This window comes from Lycorma delicatula, chromosome 12 (genome assembly GCF_047948215.1).
Source record: "Lycorma delicatula isolate Av1 chromosome 12, ASM4794821v1, whole genome shotgun sequence".
NCBI classification, from domain to species: domain Eukaryota; kingdom Metazoa; phylum Arthropoda; class Insecta; order Hemiptera; family Fulgoridae; genus Lycorma; species Lycorma delicatula.
The window spans coordinates 72,094,027-72,111,749 of NC_134466.1; the positions used below are offsets into that span (position 1 = coordinate 72,094,027).

The 17,723-nt window shown below is 28.9% G+C and overlaps 1 protein-coding gene and 1 pseudogene across 1 annotated transcript in view; both read right to left on the minus strand.

The window, feature by feature from the left end:
- The window catches only part of LOC142332809 (uncharacterized), an 83,387-nt gene that overhangs the window by 37,152 nt on the left and 28,512 nt on the right, over nucleotides 1–17,723 (minus strand). The gene's annotated exons all lie outside the window — the stretch shown is intronic.
- The window catches only part of LOC142333483 (dynein axonemal heavy chain 10-like), a 97,518-nt pseudogene that overhangs the window by 18,407 nt on the left and 61,388 nt on the right, over nucleotides 1–17,723 (minus strand).

The following is a 17,723-nucleotide window of genomic DNA, read 5'->3' on the forward strand; positions in this document are numbered from 1 at the left end:
ATTAAGAATATCAACATCAAATCAAATTAAGTTTTAAGATCTCTAAAAATAAACAACAATAAATAAACATGAAACATACAAAATTTCTTGGCCATGTTGTTGTACTGATCTTGGGTGCTACAGAGGGAATCATAATTGAATTAACCATATAACCATATCGCCAAAATAGAGAGAAATAACCATATTGCCTTAACAGACAGATTTGTTGTAGACCAGACTGAAAGAACATACTTATCAATTGTATACACAAAATATTTCTTAGAAATTTTAAATATTGCACAAAATACAATAGTCAGATTTTGAGGTTCACTTGTATTCGTAGGTATACTGGCAGATATAAAATAGCAGGTCATGGGCTGAATTCCTAATACACCATTTTCACAGCATTCTATTCACTTGTTAAATGACTTGTTTAAGAAGTTTCTTTGGTACTTCAAGGATATTAATCTTCCAAACAGAATAACATTTTCAAAGTCGATTGATAAGAAATCAGTTAAATTAGGTTATTCTTTGAACAACATTAACTTTTATATTTCATAAAGTGACAGTAACAACTATATGAAGCATAAAATGTTTTTATTATTTTATTTATTTCTTTATTTGTATGGACAAAGAGGTACACTTATTTTTTCCCAATGGCCACAACAAAGCAGCCATAGGCGAATTTAAAAAAAAAATTAAATTTGAAGAGAAGTAGATTAAGAAACAGTAGTAAAACACAAATAATATTTTGAAAGTACTAGCTTGCAGAAATAATAAAATAACGGATTGAAAAAGGACCTGATAAATGACTTGCTTTGGGCTTTCACAGCTCTAGGCTGTGAAAACCTATGATTCAATCAGTGAGTTATTTACCAGCTTGTGTTTTGTGCCAATTTTAAATTTTCTAATCAAGTTTCTCTGTACACATATACATACAGTTAATGTTTGAGCAAATATGCACATATAAATTACAAGTTAATTGAGGTAGAAATGCAAAGAACTCATTCCAAAAAATGAATAGAAACTGAAGATCAAATTCAATTTCGAAATTTGAAAATTTGTCAATTTCAGCCATATCAACAGTAACATATCATCACCATAATCATAATGACATTCAAAATCTTTTATAATATTTCTTACTCAGTAAGAAAGTTTCACCATATTCGACTTAGAATGAGATGCATAGTTTAGCAGAAGTTGCCTAGAGGGCATATTATAGAATCACCATCTGAAAGAGAATCCATACATATCCTGTTATCCTCCAAACACAAACAGCAACATCTTCAGAGCAGTAGTTTTGTACAGGCAGTTTCCATGACAGTATTTTATATAATACCATTTATATAATACCATTTACTGTTGACAACTGTCAATCACTCATTTTGCCAAGCGCTTTCAACCAGAGTTCCATTCATAATTAAATTGGATAAAATAAACCACAAAATTTAGCAGAGTGCAACTATCGCAGTTAAAACTTGAGGAGAACTTACTGAATCACAAAAAAACAGAATATAATGGAATCTATATGCAGTGTGATAAAGGGACATATTAAGGCATAAAGCAATAAAAAAAAAAAATGGTCTAGCTTGTCAAACTAAACATATAAACTTTACACTGATCACAAAAAGAAGGAACACAATTTAATATTAATTAAATAATGTGTCTTTATTCACATACCTAAATTTTAATGTATACAAACCTTAATTAAAAAATTTAGTGAACTTCTCATGTGACCTATTAACAAATTAAATCTATTTAACTCTTGAATAAAAACAACAGATATAGGTGATATATGTTGTTCAGATAATCCAATCTTTAATTTATCTATTTCAAATTTTGGTGGAATTTTTTCTAAAATACCTTCAGCTGACTTTATCACCACTTCTTCTCGGCTTATTGCTTTGTCAGCAGTACCTAATGAAGAAAACAAATAATTTGGTCATTTTGAAAAATTTTACAAAACCAGCAGTGCATAAGAAACAAGGTTTAAAATTCTGTTGCATAATGTAACAATTTTAACTATGTAGCATAATATTAATTTACTTGCCATTTATGTTTACCATTAGTTATTTTCACTTTATGATAATTTCATAATCATCTGTTCACTATTTCAACCATTAACTTTTTTAACTATTTCAACCTTGTTCACTAGTTCAACGTTACTGTGTCCCTGTCTGTATTTGGCAATCACCATCCAAAAGTATTTAAAAATTATACATATTTTAAAATCTGTTTTTTTTTTTTTTAAATATTATCACAATTTAAAAAGTCATATTATGATTTTTGGTTTGTAATGTTTAAAAATTAAGTTCATAAAATGTTGATTTTAATTCATAATTTCATCTTTATAAAATGTCAAGATCTATTTATTACACGTTAATAATTTTCAAACCAATTTAAAGTGTAAGAAAAAATATTGATACAAAAGCATACATTAAAATATTATTTAATTAGTTTTGAAACTTTTAATACATATTTTTCCTAATTATTGTTTTCACTAAAGTTCAAAATGTTCAGGATTGTATTTGAGTTCTTGTTTACACAAAACTTATTAAAACATTGAAAAAGAAAATGTTAAACTAGTATCACTTGAAAAAAATAAGTTTTCAGATCATGCTTTATTAATTTTTCAGTAAATGTTAGTAAACAGAATTTTGAGAGCTGCATTTACGAAATTTAACAGAATTAAATATGAGGTTGAAGAAAAAGGTAAGACAAGATATTTCAAAATATTAAATCGATTTGAAAACTTGGTTAATTTATTTATAAATAGCTTCAACATAGCTTGTTTGTTATGTTAAGAAAACATTATTTAACAGAAACCCATCCAAGAAATGATTGGTTATCCTACTATTACTGAAATTAAAAGAAAAGTTAAGGAAAATGTAGTACATTTGATGAAAATTAACAATAACCATTTTGGACAGTCTAAGATAAAATAAAATTTAAAAAATATACGTAAAAATGAATTACAAGAGAGAGCTAAAAGCTAAAAATTTCAAAAGCCTTATCCAATGTAAATTCAGCAATGTGATAAGTCATTTAAGAGGCAAAAGTTATCCTTAATTCAAGAAACAGCAACTGTCTGAATTTGTGACGAAAACTTATTGTCAGATAATAAAGAATTACAATTTCATTAAAAAAATATTTCAAATGGCATACCATTTAAGTATTTAAGTTTTAAACCATAACTGAATGAATGACATTGAACTGAGATTCAAGTTCTTGTAGAGAAATACCTAAAAATCTTTAATATGAATCACAAACTCAGTAGGCAATGCCTTTTGTTCTGTATTACACACTGAAACTTTTTCAGAATTAGTACATTTTTCAGACAGATGTTATTTCTTTTGAATTTACGTTATGTTTTAATTTGATATTTTTATTATTTTTAAAAGTAGAATATTACAGGACTATAACTTTTATTTGATTTATCCTTGTTTAATAGGAATAAAAAAAATATATATATGTTAATAATAATTTAACTTATTTTATCTGAAAGTTGTATAAACTTTCCAATTATTAACTATCTTTTAAATTAAATCAATTCAGCCTAAGTAATAAGAGTAATTAGAAACATAATGCTAGGTAAGAATTACCAAAAAATACCATCACTATTTTGTGGCAGTCCCTAGGTACCTTTTTGTTTAGCACAAACAGAAAAAAACCAAGTAGAAATCTGTCAATAGGATTGACAGTTGATCAGTTGTCAACTGAACATTATATGCAATACCCAGATCTGGGTATTGCATATAATGTTGATAATAAGGGCTTATTCTCAATTCTTCAAAAACAAGCATAATTCATACAGGACCTTCTAGCATAGTAGCATATTCTGTTGAAATGAAAGTTACATATATGAAAGAATGTCATTAATTTTGAAAGCAATGAATTACAATGTTCACCTATGGTGTATGTGTGGCGACCTCAAAAGTTATTGGTTCTCTTCTCGGTCTGCAAGATGGCGTAACAAAATATAGTCTTTTATTATGTTTATGGGACAATTAAACAACAAATGAACATAATATGGTTAAAGAATGGCCAAAAAGAGACATTTTCTCTTTTTACTCTCATTCCTGGAGAAAAAAATAAAATCAACCCTCCGCATGTTATTTTGCCACCTTTACGAATAAAACTGGGGTTGATTGAGAATAAAAGTACTTAATAAAGAAGGAAAAGGATTTAAATATTTAGTTAAGTTTCCTATATTAATTGAAGCCAAATTAAAAAAAGGAATATTCGTTGGATCTAAGTTAAAAAATTACTCAATGATGAAAATTATGACAAAGTTGAATTACATAAAGCTAGCAGCTGGAAGTCATTTAAGGATGTAGTCCATGGTTTTCTTGGAAATAACAAAGCAGAAGACATTGATCTTTTAGTACAAAATCTTTTGTTGAACTATAAAAATTTAGGCTGCTGAATGCCATTAAAAATGCCTTTTTTGCATTCTCATCTTGATGTTTTTACACCAAATTTGGAGCATCATTACCAAGGTAAATGGGATGAACTGATGATGAGTGAATACAGTTGGTTTCTACAAAGGACTCTCAACCATGCACAAGAAGAAGAAGTAATCTATTAGTTCACAGACTCCAGTTATCAAAAGTTTTAGGTACACTTTTTTGTAGTTATATTCCACATGGTTTTTTATTTAATAAGCAAAATGAAATATGAGAATTGAAAATATATATAACTCATTGCAAAGTTTATTATACCTACAAACTTGTTAATTTTCACATTATTTAGGAATTTCTGAAGGCTGTATAACAAAAATGTGTTATGATGAAAAACTGACTTCATTTTCAGATTCAGTGCATAAAGAATAATGAACTTCACTTATTGGGGTTTTTATGAAAAGTTTTTTCCAATTTGTAGACCAGTGTAATTATTTAATTTCAATAAAACATGAAAATTAATTTTAAAAAGGCACAAAAAGTACACTTTCCATAGTATAAATAATATTAATATAAACTATAAACCTTGTTGTGGTTGAAGAGTAATTAAATGCTCCCAAATTTCTTTAGTTGCTTCAGTATAGTAACCAATCTCAGCATTTGAATGTAATCCAAAAACACCAGGAACATTTATTAAAGGTAACTGGTTAATGGCAGCTGAAGACAAATTACAATACAGTTATAATAATAGTTTGTTTTAATAACAACATATAATATTGATATTATATGACATTGATATACCTAAAATTTAATATTATATTCAACTTGAAAGACAAATAGGCAAAAAAATTACAACATATTTTTTATATAGTTTTTAGAAAGGATAAGCCTTATGAGCATCTTTGCTTGTATATTATTGCTATCTAGAAACTCAACCTTTTCGGGGGCTCGAAAAGTTGTGGTGGAAAGTATAAATAAATTACTATGATTCTTTAGATGGTGTGAGGTGAAGAATCAGCATATGTTTTGTAACTGGTTTGTGGCGATCAAGTAAAGTAAGCAAGTTCTGACAATATCTTAAAAATGAATAAAATTGAACTTTGAACTGTTATTAAGTGCTCTCTTTTAAAAGGTTTGATCCCAACATCCCTGATGGACATACAAAAAGTGTTAGATTCCACTTCAAAGGATTCTTTCCCGTTGTTTTCAATGGTAAAACAATGTACTACTAAATTTAAACATGGTTGTACATCCATGCAAGATGATGAACACTCAGGACACCCAAGACCGCTAAGACCAGTGAAATCAACAGAAAGATCCACTCAGTGCCATATTAAGATTGCGAACTTAAGGTATAAAAGGTTGCTGACTTTGTAAAACTTTCATTAGACCATGTTCACTAGATTTTACATGATGTTTGGGATATGAAAAACCTTGCCGCTTGATGGATGCCACATCTGTTAACAGTTTACTAAAAATGCATTTGACTGAACAATTCTCAAGGATGTTTAGATTTATTTAAACACAATTGTGCTGAGTTTCTTTGATACATGAATTCACCATTTCGTGCCAGACAGCAAACAGTGAGTGACAGTAGGTGAAAGTGTCTCAAAGAAAGTGAAACAATTCCATCTGGAGAAAAAGTCATGGCTGTGGTTTTTTTGGCATCATTGTGATGTAGGGCTCATAGACTACCTGGAAAAAGACAGGATCATCAGTAGGAAGTATTTCGTTTCTCTACTAAACCAATTGAAGGGTATTATTTAAACTAGACGTCCATATATGGACAAAAATAACTACAATAATGCACCTGCATGACACATCTCGGGTTGTTGCTGCTAAACTATGACCTATGCTTTGAAGTGCTTCTACATATGCCAAATTTATTTGGCTCCCAGCGATTACTTTCTCTTCCCAACCTGAAGAAAATGGCTTGCTGGATAAAGATTCATTTCAAACGATACGGTCAAAGTTGGGACAACCAATTTTGCAGAGTTGGACAAATAGCATTATACTGAATGTATTAGAAAGTTGGAAAGTCATTTATCTAAGTGTATTATTGAATTGCAAATGAATACATTAGAAAATAGAAATTTATAAGAAATCTTGTGTTTTCTTTAGCAAGACAAGGATTTTTTTGAAGCTGAACTTCAACAGAAAAAAGAAACAGTAATATACGATATAACTGCGGAAAGAGTTTTAGCATTGATATTACGTTATTTAGAATTGGCTGCAACAGCACATTCACCACCTCTTTTCAAACTCTTGTAATGGCTTCCAGCCACAAATGGCATTATATACTTATTTTTTTTCTGGGTGGACAATGAAGTGTCATTAGCACCTGGACACAAAATTAATACAATAACCAATTTAGCCAAATATCATCAAACTTAAAAATTTAGATAACAGCAATGTAAAATAATTAAAATCAACAATTAAAACACGCATAAACAGCATGTATGAGTGAAACACTTTATAAGAATAATCAAATAAGTGAATACAGATGCATGACCTTAAGTTATAAGATATTGGATAACATTGCCGTCTTGTTCCCTAAAATATTACAGATGTTAGCCTCTAATTTAAATTTATGATGCACTGTTGAGTAACAGATACAGCCTACAAGTATATGGGTACCGTCAGATGACAGTCGCAGCAAACACAAACAGGTGCATTATTCCGAGTCGTGAGAAGTCCGCGAGTGTAACCTATTCACAAATAGCAAATAATATCATCCTGTCAATGGCAACTTCTGGATGAACAGCCCACAGTGATACAGTGCTCTTAATTAGACAAAGTTTATTGTCGATGGTAGTATTCCATTCACTTAGCCACTCATCATAAACCACCTTCTTCACAAAACAGATGAGACCTTCAGAAACAATGCAATTAGCGAAAGGAGGCTGTAAACAAGTCTCTTTAGCTTTACTATCAGTGCGCTCATTGCCTGAGATTCCAATATGCCTGAGGTTCCAGTAGAAGTTCACACTTGTATTTTGCAGTCATTTCAGAAATAATGGCATATCATAGACAATAGGGTGTTTAAAGTAGATGTCACTAATCGCCTGCAGGACACTCATCGTATCTGAATAGATAAATACATGTCGATAAGTTGGGCTAATTATATTTAAAGCCTTATTAATAATATACAGCTCTGCAATGAAAACACTGATGATGCTGGGAATGCCAAAGATTTATGTTCTATTGCTGATCACAAAAGCACAACCAGCAGAGTTATCATATTTAGAGCTGTTTGTATAAACTACAACATCAAGATCCATGCTATTTACAATATTATAAAGTTTTTCTAGTTAGATAACCAGAATCGTGTACTTTTTGTGCTATCAACAAAGACTAAAGCAGTAATTTACCAGAAATGACCATCAAGATGGGTAATAACACTGAGTACAGTAAGAACTGCAGGTAATTGTACATTTAGAGATAGGAATAGGCGCTGACCTCTGATGCCTAGTGGAGCAGTAGATCTGGTTTGTTCCTGATATCAATTAAGGTGTGGGTTAGAGAACACCTCATTCAAAGGATGATTTGGTTGTGCTTAAATGCGAGCTTCATTAGAGTAGATTATTTGGTTTAGTCTATTCCAAAGAAATTGCTCACCGCTTTTCACTAGCAGACTTACCATGGGGCTTGAATAAAATGCACCTGTAGCAAGACAGACAAATGAATGAAGGACTGCATCGAGCATCTTTAGAGCAGTGGCTCATGCAGCCATAGTCTAAACGGTAAAGGATCAAAGCTCAGTAGAATGCAACATGCATATATGATCAGCTCCCCGATTATTAGATGGAGCCCTCAGCATGTTTAGCATTTTTAGATACTTTGTCTTTATCTCCTTCAAATGTGCTCCCCCTATCCCAGAAATCTAACTCGCAGACATGGTTCACCATGTAAAAACAGTTGAGAGTCAATATATTCCTTCAAGGAAGAAAAACAAATCAATTTTGTTTTCTCCAGAGAAAAGTGAATCCAGTAGTATTACACAACAATACAGGTTACTGTGTTTTGGAGCAGCCTCTCAGCAGTAGCTAAAATTCTACAAGCAATGTAAATTGCAAAATCAACTACAAATAATGAGCACATAATGGGTTTCCGCATGCAGTTTGTTATATTATTTATGGGTATGGATACTGTCATTCCAACTCAAACTCAAGAGGACTGATTATTGAGGGAATCCCTGATAAATGCAAGGAGATTCCCTTTTACACCCCATTCATGCAGTGTATTTAGGATTCCTCTCATCCATGCCTTGTCATATGCCCTTTGCATATTGAAAAATACAACAACCAGGTGTTGGTGAAGACGTTTTGAATAACAGGTTCCAGGGCAACTATATGATCAATTATATATTTAATGCAAACATTGATTTTTGGTCATTTTTTAAAAATTTATCTCCACTATTTTACTGCTAGATAATTGTTCTCACTTTAAGCTAGCTGTCTGACATCATAGTGAAACTTAAATCAACCATCTACAAGCTAAAATATAACCAGGGTCTTCTGTATAATTGGCCCTGATAAATCATTCATTATTTTATCAAAAACGAAGAAACAAGACAACATTAGCTTTGTTTAACATTTCATCGTGTAATACATTAATGTAGTTTGCCATTACCAAATTTTTTGAAGAAAATTTTATGATTGATGTTCCATTATTTGAAAAAAAAATGGCTGCTACATTTAATAATTCACTTTTTCAAACTCTTGTTAATAGCTCCCAGCTTTTTTCAATTGTATTTGCAGTATGTTGAAAGTGAATTGTCAGTAATAAAAATAACTTAACAAAAAAATAACTTGCTAACAAATAAAGTGAACAAATCTTCATCACCCAATACACAATTTGTTATGAAATTTGAACTTTTTTATGATTTACTTTCTTACTTATTGTGAAATTAAATAAAATTTATTGAAATAAAAAAAAGTAAATACATAACTCTAAATAAAATACATAAAACTTAAAAATACGGACATTAATACAATGCAAATAGGAAACATTATAAACAAAAATTAAAGAGGCCAATACAATTCTTGGCCAAAAATATTTCCCATATCCATGATAACAGTTAACATAAATAAAATAAAATTTTACATTTTTATAACATTATTTTGAGATAATTTTCTTAAAAGACTAGTTTATTCAAAAACTGGCAAAAGTAAATATCTTGTTTGCTGGTACTGCAGTCATGATGTAAACTGGTTATATGTACACAATAAAACCATCCACTCAAATTTCATATTTTTACTGTATTCAAACACTAGTCAGTGGAATAGTTTAAAAACAAATTTGTCAAACTGATGTCTTAACATGAGCATATTCCATATCTTTCATTAAAAAGTTATGGAAAAAGTAATTTTAACAGTATTATATAATTACTATATTTAGAGAAGTTAAATAGTACTATTTGACCTACTGAATTCTACATCTTTTTAAAAACCTTTTTTTCCTTTTCTTCTTACTACTCTTATCCTTATCCTCATTATCATTTTCTTATCCTCAAAATACAGTATCATGCAGCCACCTTCTAGCAGTTGGTAAGCCAGCTGGTTCTTTATTGGGGGGGTCTATATTTCCTATCCAGGAATTGAACAAGAAGCCAAAATAGTGGCCAAGATGCCAACTGGGTAACCTACATTCCTCTACATCCCAAAATATTCAGAAATGCAAACTGTATTCTCTAAATGTCAGTGTCTGAAAAGATTAAGGATGTTACTTAAGACATATCTAAGCATTAAATAATATCATAGCATTATAACCATTAAATTATAATTCTGATGTAATTATTTACCCATATAATCATCTCTGGTTCCGTCAGGTGGTATAACATAATCACAGTAGGATCTCTGTAAAAATGGAATGGTTGAAAGAAATCAAATAAGAAATCACCCATATATTCATTCATATGTTTTTACTATACGTCTATCAAAATCATCTATTACCCGTCCACCATACATAACCTGAAAAGAAATTCATTATATAAAAAAAAAATATACAGTAAATAAAATCAACCATCGTTACAGTGTCACTTTTTATAGTTCTTCGGATAGTTTCAATCATCCTTAATTATCTTTGATTATCCTTTCTACAATATCATTTCTTCAACATGAAGAGCTTTGTGAAAATTTTTACGATTTCTTCAACTGAATTGTCTTATAAAAAAACAAAGATCTATGAAAAACTTTTAAGGATAATTAGTCATATAGTTTGTACAATTCAGTTGTGCTGAATTTTATTAATTATGTTTTATATAATGAGAAATTACATGTAACTGTTATAAGGATTATAATATACTTCAAAATAAAACATTAAAATTTTATATATGAACAAAACCTGAAAAAGTTACAAAGGTAATCCTACAAAAAAACAATATAATATCCATCTCTACATAGCAACTAATTAATTACTTTGTTTTCAGAACTTTTAAAGTAAATAAGTTAAAATTTGAATACTTAATAAAACTTATTATTCTATATTACTTTTCACAAATATAATAAGATAAATTTAGGAAAACTTATAAAATTTAACAATATATCCTACTCAGAGAGTATTAAATATAAGGAATTATTATATTTGCTATTTTCACATTATCAAGAATATTATAAATAAATACAATAAAAAATATAGGGCTTCATTACAACAAAAAATATAGGAACTCAGTAAACTTAAATAGCGGCACAATGAGTACAAGTACATATTTGGCAACATTTTGGTAATATTTGGTCTCCAATCTGGAGTGACTAGAAGGGAAAGAGAAATTGTAAAAGAATTCTTAATATTAAGAGATGCTTTTATATTTAAATTTAAAAATAAATAATTAAATTTCAGTTTTGATAATAAATTTAATTTACAAAACATAAGATAATGTCAGAAATAAAAAAAATAAATTTTAAAAGTTATAAGATAAAATAATAAAGTGACCTCTCCAATTAGGTATTTGAGGCTAGCCCATGGTATTCGTTGGTCTGTACTCATCACAACTCTTTTCAGATATGTTTCAATTATTTGAGTACATACAATAAAGTCCATTTCACCAAAATCGTAGGCAATATTCCATCCAATTTTACCATATTTACGTCGTTCCTAAGGGAAAATTAATATTATAACTGTAATCTGAAAACAATTTTATTGCCATGTCATTATTATGATATTATTCATAGAACTTTCATTATTTCAATAACTACAATGTCCCACAAGGAAGCTGATGTGCTTCGGTTTATTAATAAAAATACTAAAAAAGTGAATTTTTATTTCAATTTTTTTATGATTTATAACATTTATATTGGAAACTATCAAACACAGTTCTATGGGCCCAATAAAAAAATGTTCTCGGATCAAATAACATACAAGTCACTAAATTTTTCTTCATTTATCTCCATTCCAAGTATTATATAGCATAGCATCACTTCACCTTTGGAGCAGTAATCAGAAAAGATTTTCCGCAAACTAAAACTTGAATGTTTAGCATTTTTGCACCTACATTCATTTAAGACATGTTTTTGTTTATTTTGACCTTATAATGCACTCCTGAAGTTTATCCTCTTAAGTCATGAGAAATTCAGTATAACTGTATGAAAAATACAATAGAATATATCATTATTTTAAATTACAACATTCTTATAATATAAGAACTTGTCCTTTTGTAGCCATATTATATGTAGTGAATGTCTGTATAAATATATTTCATTAACTATATGGCAATGAAACAGGTTCAAATAGTATGATATATACATAAACGTATGAAGTGTGTTGACTTATATTTCAGTCTGCTCAATAAATGAAGAACCATGCACAGTTACAGTTTTTGCAGATGTAAGTTTGCTGTTAAGAATATGATGAGAAATAAAAGACCAGTAGTCTCATTTCATTAATAATTACTGTTAATTTTTGTAAATATATCTTTACATTTATGTTTACTTTATATAGACATATCTTTTTCTAAAGGCTGTGCTTAAGGTAAGCATAGCAATAACATTTATAACTGATTAATAGAATAAAGTTGTAGTTATTATTGGTTTTATTATGAGACTAACTCGTAAGAAGCTTATTTGTACTTCTGTTCCTTAAATTAAATTAAGAAAATTTATAAAACATAGAAGCAACAATAACAACGAAAACAATCAATAAATAAATTTATTTATTTATTTCTAGTAGTGAAAGTCATTTGATTCAGTATATTGAAAGATATTTCTAGATAGTGTATCTTAATAAAATAAAATATTCACACTACCCATCTTGTTATGACCTAGCTGAATAAATTTTGAAATTTGTATTGTACCTACTTTGTCTTTCTACATACTCAAACTTAAGACAACGCAAAACAAAAACAGGTTACTATTGCTTGAAAAACACAAAAAAGTGAATTACATGCTGCTTCAAACTATTCAAAACTATAATAAAAATGTATGTAAAAGCTGTAAAAGATTTAAATAAAACAGATTTTTAAAGCATAAAAAAGGAGAAAACAACTGTTAAAAAAGAAACAATTTTTAAATGTATAAACTATATTTTTAAATTAATAAATTAATCATGAATAACATTACCTGAACAATAGCATGAAAAAATGCTAATACATAAATTATAGTTTTAAATTTTGGATGAGAACAGCTATCCAATAATTCAGGTCTCAATTTAAAGTAAGTATTTCGTAAATTCAATTTCAGATTATTTGGAGCCTCAGTTACACTATAAGAAAAATTAATAGGAAAATGTTAATTCCAATTACAATAATCAAATGCAATAAATCAGTCAAACTATAACTGCTATCTATAAAATATTTTTAACAATTATAAATTTTTACATACACACAGTCTTGTGTTTCTAATAATCTCACACAAAATCTGGCTCTAGTGTACTAATCTAAAGCAGGACCCAATTCAGAACTTTGGAAGGTAAATAAATTAAAGGTAAACAAAGATAAATAAAAAGTTAAATAACTAGGAGCCGTTTTTGTGGAAAAATAAAAACAAGGTAAAATCCTAATTTAAAGTTAAAACTTAGTTTAAGCTAAACCTAATTCCTAGCTTTCTATCAAGAATAAGAGATGTACAAGTACTTGCAGTTAACAGAAGAAGTTCAGGATTAAATATTTATTAAATGTAATATTTCCTACTTTTTGACAGCAATTTTATCATGAACTTATTTATTTTACAATAATTCAGTTTTTAGAAAACCCTTCCAGGTTACACATATATTGTAACTATCAATTAACTTTCTGTTTTTTCTAACCATAATTGAGCGGTATAATTAATCTTTTCACCTTCACATAACTGTACAAGGAAGATGGCAGAGACTACTTTATTCAAGTCTCAAGTAACTAAGGTTGCTCATGAATTTCAACTATGCAGTAGTTTACCATTATATTTCTTTTATTTATTTCTTTGTAATTATATTTACTAGTGCATTTAAATTCCTTACCGCTTTCATAAATTAAAATAAACTCATGTCTAAAAGATCATCTGCTAACTAGCAACAAAGTTAGCAGACTGTAACCTGTAATTTTAATTAATGCAGTTTACACAAGCTGTTCAAAGAATTTCCCTTTTGTTGACCATCATTGAATGTTGGCATTTGTTCTATAACCACCGATACTTAAAAACCTTTTTCAGGTTTCAAAAATATATCCCCCCTAACTGAACAAGTAAAATCAAATAATTAAGTTTGTGTAAGAATTTTATGCATCTTGGTATTTGCAGCTATTTGCCTGTAATTGATCGATACCTATAATTTCTTAGCAAGAAATTTAATAGATAGTATCCTAAAATCTTTAATACAATCTGTATATAAATTTCAACCATCCAACTGATCAGTACCAGTTTATTTCTTAACCATTCATATTTTTTTTTTAAATCACTACCAATTTCTTATTCAGTTGATTTTATCTTGAAAATCTAGTAACTCTGGTTGTATATAAATTACATATATACTTCAATATCAATATTTTTTATTGATAAATTAGCCTAACATTATATTTTTGTGACCAATAGCATATTTAAACAAATTTGTTGGTAAATTAGCTGCTAATAAAACAAGTTGAAGATGGTACCCTAAAACAATCCAAAAAAATTACTTTTTACATTCCAAGGAGAAAGAAGAGAAGGAAGTGATAGAGGAGTTCTCCTTCACCAGTTAACATGGAATGAACAACCAGGTGAGTTATTATCACATAAAAGTCATTAACAATAAAATACTGTAAGTCAGATGAACTACATCCAATAAAAATTTTCAGAAAATGAGTAAGAGAATAAATAAATATAGTGATAAAAATAAAATCTTTCAAAGTAAATGATAAAAAATAATATATAATTACACATTACAAAGAAACCACCACAAACAGACATCAGTAGACAGAATGTTGATCAGTGATAACTAATGTTTACCTATTTTTAAGTGGTTATACAATTTTTAAATTTATATAACTCCATAGTGTCATAGTTAGCTATCACAAAATGATATAAATTACATAATATTACATCATCATCATCATCATCATATCATTACATGATATTACATCACAAATGATGTAATATCCTGAATATTACAAAGTTTTGGCAAAATTTGCCGTAGTAGCATTGTTTAATGCATTCTGTCAATGTACACAAAGTAAAAATGTGAAGAGTATAGAAAAAAATATTGTAAATGGTGTTATAATACTTACGTATTGTACAAATTACAGACTGGTTTTTTTTATTGGCAGCAAATGAATCATTTTACTAGGGTATAAAAAATCATGCAAGCAAACTAGGGTTACTGCCATGGTAAGCTGAATTTTTCTGTTCAAATTCAAATGAACAAAAAAATAATAATTTAGATCCTTCTTAACAGGTGTCATATAAACTTATGTTTAAATATTAATTTATTTATTCACACATCAATGTTTTCTTCAGTACTTACATGTATATATTTAAGTAAATTACATCTAACTGAAGTTAGAGCATAAAAGACTTTCACCAATTGCAAAACTAAAATAGTACAAAAATTAAAAAAAAAAAAAAAACACAAGATTTTGGGAATTTAATAAGGTTGAGGAGGAGAAAATCTATCCATCATTGGAACAATATCGGGAGATAAGGGTCACGCCAACTGTGACATGACATTGTAAAATAAAGGAAAACCATATATATTAAATATAGAATTATAAGATAAATGGCTAACATCTTTTCCCTTTTCCTTAGAACCACACTAACAAGTTAATTTTTATAAGTAAATATGCTGATAAATAGTTACCGGTAAAACAATATAACTAATTTACAGGGTAAAAACATTACTTATGGTACTATGGTTTCCACTACATCAAACAGCATCCAGAATCATATCATATCAAGAGCCATTTATAGTTAATCTGTATTTAAAAAAATTATAGTAGTTTTTCCAAAAAAAAGGAAAAAATTGAAAATGAAATACCATATTGATAAGTCAGTTTTAAGTAAACTTACCTTTCGTTGACCTCTGAAGGACACTGATAGGAAATGACGGAGTTGGATCAGTTGTAAGCCATAACCTAAAATCAGGATGTGGTTTTGTATTTTTGTCTAATATCTTTTCTAACGTTCGTATAAAACTGATCGGCAAATGACAGTTTTGTAACATTAACCAATTCCCACGATTTATTGCATTTACTAAAAGCGAAACTGCCGCCTATAACAAAAGAAAGTAAATTTATACAAATATTTATAAGCAATAATGCTTCTTATAAGTAATAACTGCAATTTATAAGCAATCATATACTTTTAGTAGGATAAATAAGTCATATTGAAGAGAAACTGGAAAAATAAGAATTGGAAAGGAAGCAGTAGGAGAGAAGATAGCTCAAGTATTGAAGGAAAGAAATACATAAAATATTAACAAAAAACCTGACCACAACAAAAAGTACATTAGTTTACAAGAATTTATATCAGGTGCCCCAAAAAAAGTAAACACTATTTTACAGCTAATAACTATCATCTTGATTTCAGGTGTGATTAAATAATGACTGAATCAAGGCTAAGCTTTGAGGAAAGAAAATTTATCCTTAAGGCTTACTGGTAGATAGAGAACATAGTTGCACTACAGAGAGAGTATAGAAATCAGTTTCAACAAGATGCTCCAATGAGATCCACTGCCGGTAACTGGGATAACTTTGAAACAGAAGGAACTACTAACGATGCTCACAAGAAGCATTCCTTAACTCTGGCTCCTTAATTCAGTGAATGAGGATAATCCTTGTTTGACAGTGGAACACCATGTGAAAATTAAATCAACAGAGACAAGCGAAAAATTAAGTGGAGAGTGAATGTATAAAATTAAATAAAGATTCTAAAATAATTTAAAATTACTTTTGGCGGTATACTTCATTAAATTACATCTCAGAAATTTTACCAAACAGTTTAATCTAGTGCTTGGTAAAGTACAAAATTAGCTTTTCTTCAACTCACTGTAATCTAGTATTAAAAATAGTAAGCAGGAATCAAACATCTATTCTGTATAACCAAATTCCTTTTAGATCCTGTAGCAATTCTAGTAAACTAAATTCAAAAATAATCATTTTAATGCAATAAGCCTGCATCTTATCAGTATAGAACTCTATCATACCTGAGCTTGAATTAAATTCAAATAAAAAAGATAACAATAAGCATACAGAATGTTTTATAATAATATTGTAAAATAGGAATATATGAACATAGTTCATATTCTCATTTTACACATGAAAACACAACATCATGCACATACTTATTGTTTAACCTACTATTTATTTATCTTAAATATAGTTCTAATTTATTTGAATATGCTTATATGTAAAGCCAAAATTTTGTCTGTTTGTTCTCGCACCATTTGAGAACAGATATAAGTTATGAATTTTTCATCGTCAAAGGTGTGTGTACTTCAGTTACCATAATTACTAATAATCTGCCTTTTGTAAATAAGTTTCTTTTTCAGGTTTCTATGCCTGAATACTTTAATTGTTATTTATCAGTATTATTCTCACAACCATGATGATAATGAACACTGCAGGGTCCAGGGGGCAGAGCCCTCTGGGTAGATGGGAATGACTAGCAAAGCAAGCTCTGTGGCAGGCCCTGTGGCTCTGGGAAGCTCCTGAGTCAGCTTTGGGGGTTGTCTGAGCTAATCTGGGCCCTGTAGTCCAGGGGGTAGAGCCCCAATAGGCTAGTAATAATATATTTTAATATAATTCTTCTTCTTCAATCTTTGCTAAGCATGAAGAATTTTATTTCTTAAACAAATTTTTTTTGTTTGAAAAAGATTGTTAAGGAGTTTTAATATCTTTTACAATGTTCTAAGTAACATTTATTTCAATAGACAGTATTTGTAACATTTATTTTCATTTTTGTGAAA